Source organism: Phaseolus vulgaris, chromosome 2 (assembly GCF_000499845.2).
Source record: "Phaseolus vulgaris cultivar G19833 chromosome 2, P. vulgaris v2.0, whole genome shotgun sequence".
NCBI classification, from domain to species: Eukaryota; Viridiplantae; Streptophyta; class Magnoliopsida; order Fabales; family Fabaceae; genus Phaseolus; species Phaseolus vulgaris.
The window spans coordinates 22,778,671-22,782,709 of NC_023758.2; positions in this window are offsets into that span (position 1 = coordinate 22,778,671).

The following is a 4,039-nucleotide window of genomic DNA, read 5'->3' on the forward strand; positions in this document are numbered from 1 at the left end:
ACTACTATATACTATCTAGATACTCATCTATCAAATACATACAATAAATGCATGCAACAACCACAAAAAAACTAGTTTCAAGTTTCTTCATGCTAATTTCTTGAAAATCAATGTCTATCTCTATTATATACTATCTAGAGACTCATGTATCAAATATATACAATAAATTCATGCAACAACCACGAAAAAACTAGTTTCAAGTCTTTTCATGCCAATTTCTTGAAAATCAATGTCTATCTCTATTATATACTATCTAGAGACTCATGTATCAAATATATACAATAAATTCATGCAACAACCACGAAAAAACTAGTTTCAAGTCTTTTCATGCCAATTTCTTGAAAATCAATGTCTATCACTACTCTATACTATCTAGATACTCATGTATAAAATATATCCAATAAATTTATGCAACAACCACTGAAAAACTAGTTTCAAGTCTTTTCATGCTAATTTCTTGAAAATCAATATCTATCACTATTATATATTATCTGGAGACTCATCTATCAAATATATACAATAAATTCATCCAACTAGCACAAAAAAACTAGTTTCAAGTCTTTTCATTCTAATTTGTTAAAAATCAATGTCTATCACTATATATACTATCTAAAGACTCTTGTATCAAATAGATACAATAAATTCATGCAACTACCACAAAATAACTAGTATCAAGTCTTTTCAGGCTAATTTCTTGAAAATCAATATCTATTAATACTATATAATATCTTGAGACTCATGTATAAAATATATACAATAAATTCACGCAACAACCACAAAAAAACTAGTTTCAAGTTTTTCATGCTAATTTCTTGAAAATTAATGTCTATCACTACTATATACTATCTAGAGACTCATGAATCAAATATATACAACAAATTCATGCAACTACCATAAAACAACTAGTTTCATGTCTTTTCATGCTAATTTCTTTAACATCAATGTCTATCATTACTATATACTATCTAGAGATTCATGTATCAAAGATAAACAATAAATTTATGCAAAAAAAAAAAAACTACTTTCAAGTCTTTTCATCATAATTTCTTGGAAATCAATGTGTATCACTATTATATACTATCTAGACACTCATCTATCAGATACATACAATAAATTCATGCAACTACCACAAAAACACTAGTTTCAAGTCTTTTCATGCTAATTTCATGAAAATCAATGTCTATCACTATTATATATTATCTATATTGAACCAAGTGATGTTTAAGTTTTGAAGAATCCAAACCCTTTGAAGGATGTTGAAGCCTTGGTTATGCTTGCTGTTGTTGTGCTGTTTTAGTCTAGTTTTGGGGTAGTTTGAGTGTTGTAATCCACCCCTTGATCGATTCTAAAACATAGGCATTCTCAATCTTTGTGAAAGTAAAATGTTTTCAAACTAAGTTAAAACAATCGATTGTTTTGTCGAAAAAACCGATTGTTTATACTTAGATGTTTTGAGAAAAGATTGAAAACTGTTTTTCAAATGGTTAAGCTGTTAAAACCAAAACAACCGATTGATTCGAGGAAACAACCGATTGTTTGTTTTGGGACCATAACAGAAAAACTGTTTTATCTTTGACTGAGCTTTAAATGATTTAACTGTTTACGCTCCAATAATTAAATGCTTTGACCAATCTTTTAATGCAATTTAAGAGTTTGTTAGGATTTGATAACAAACTACATCTTTGAATAAATTCAGAAAAACAGATTTGAAAATTAATCTTTGACAAGTTTTTGCTAAGAGTTTTTGAGTTTTTCAAAGAGCTGAGATTGCTGAAAGTTTTGTGATTGATCAAAGTTAGTGGAATAGGATTCTGCTTGTATTGATTTCAGATTATCTTCTGTAAAAAGTGTAATCCTTGTACTTTGTGAAACAAGTTTCGTTTCTGTGTTTGCTGAGATTGGCTGTGTGTTCTTGAGGGGATCAAGATCAGCAATCTTAGTGTTGTTGTGTTGGCCAAGAAGAGTGTGTGTCTTAAGGTGTTCAAGGTCACTTTCTTGGTTGTGGTGTAAGTGATTAGGTTTTGATTGCTTAGTGGAATTCCTCAGGGTTTCTGAGAAGACTGGATGTAGCTCTGGATTTGGAGTGAACCAGTATAAACATCAGTGTGCAATCTCTCTATCCCTAACTCTTTAGAATTCAATTTTGATATTTGTTTACTGGTATAAACAACCGATTGTTTCTGTGAAACAACCGATTGTTTTCCCAGTGCTGTACTTTTGGCTTTGTGTTTTGAAAAACTGATTTCTTAATCAAGGTATTTTTGAAGTATTTTCATTCAAGGCTCAATAGATTGCGAAAACTCACTTTAAACAATTCACCCCTCTAGTTTAAAGCCATATATTCTAACAATTGGCATCAAGAGCTTGGTTCTTGAAAGTTATTCAAGTTGATCCAAAAATCTTTTTTCTATGGCTGGAAAACTATCTTTCGAGGAAGGTGCTTCAATCTACAAACCACCTTTATTCTGTTGATTGAATTATAAATATTGGGAAGCAAGAATGAAAATCTTTATGGAATCTATTGATCAAGGAATTTGGGATTCAATTGAGAATGGTCCTTACATTCCAAAGTTGAAAATGAATGGTTCTTTCATTGCAAAACCTTGGTCTCAATGGACCAATGATGAATGTAAGATGACCAAGCTTGATTGTACTGCTCAAAACATAATAGCCTCTGCACTAGATACTAATGAGTTTTTCAGGATATCAAAATGCAAAACTGCTAAGGATATGTGGGACACACTCAAGGCTGCTCATGGTCACAATGAACCAAAGGAGGCAATGACAAAGAGTCAAGCAAGAAGGAAAAGAAGGAAAAATAAGAATAGCCTCAACCTTTGCTTTATGGCCAAAAAGGAGGATGACTCAAGTAGTGTAAGTTCATCAAACTCCTCAAACTCTGAAAATTATGGTCAATTACTAGAAGCCTTTCAAGAAACACATGAAGAAGCCAACCGATTGGCTCTCTTGAACAATCAGTCAAAATAAAAGAACAACAGGCTTGAAAATAGAGTAAAAACACTGGAAGAGGAATTAGAAAATTCAAAAACAGATTTTGAAAATCTTGAAATCATTTACAAAAACTCCTCTTGCAAGTGTGATACTCTAGTTTGTTAAAATTGCGAAAATCTTGAAAAGAAGGTCCACTATCTTGTTAAAACTGTGGATAAGCTTTCTAAAGGCCAATCCTACTTTGAGAGTGTTCTAGCATCTCAAAACTGTGTTTTTGGAAAAGCTGGATTGGGTTTTAATCCACAAAACAAACAAGATAGATTTTCAAAATCTTTTTCGAAAATGCCAGAAAAACAATCGATTGGACCATCGAAACAACCGATTGTTACATGCTTCTATTGCATGAAAAGAGGCCATTCTGTGAGGTTCTGTAAAATCAGAAAATATGTTGTTCCTAAAGGTCTTAGGAAGTGGATTTCTAAGAGTAATAAAGCTTTAATTGATGAGTGTAAATCAAGTGGACCCACATTTATAAGGGGACCAAATCTTTGTACTTGAAAATCTTTTTGTAGGAAATCTTGGAGGAGAGCAAGCAACTGTGGTACTTGGATAATGGATGCTCCAAGCACATGACAAGGAACAAATCAAAGTTCCTGAGCATCTCCTTCAAGCAAGAGGGTCATGTTACCTATGGAGACAACAACAAAGGAAAGATTCTTGGAAGAGGATCCATAGGAGACAAAGACATCTTGGTAATCCATGATGTGCTTTATGTAGAAGGCCAAAAGCATAATCTGCTGAGCATTAGCCAACTATGTGACAAGGGATATCAAGTAATGTTCAAGGCAAACACATGTGAAATCTGTCTACCCAACACCAAAAAGGTAATGTTGGTAGGTAAGAGAGTTAATAATGTGTATCTTCTAGATATCTCTTCACCATGTTCAATTGGATGTCTTCTATCCAAGCAAGATGAATCTTGGCTTTGACATAGAAGAATTGCTCATATTCACACGAATCACCTGAACAAGCTAATTTCCAAGGATCTTGTGATTGGGCTGCCAAAACTCAAGTTTGAGAGGGACCA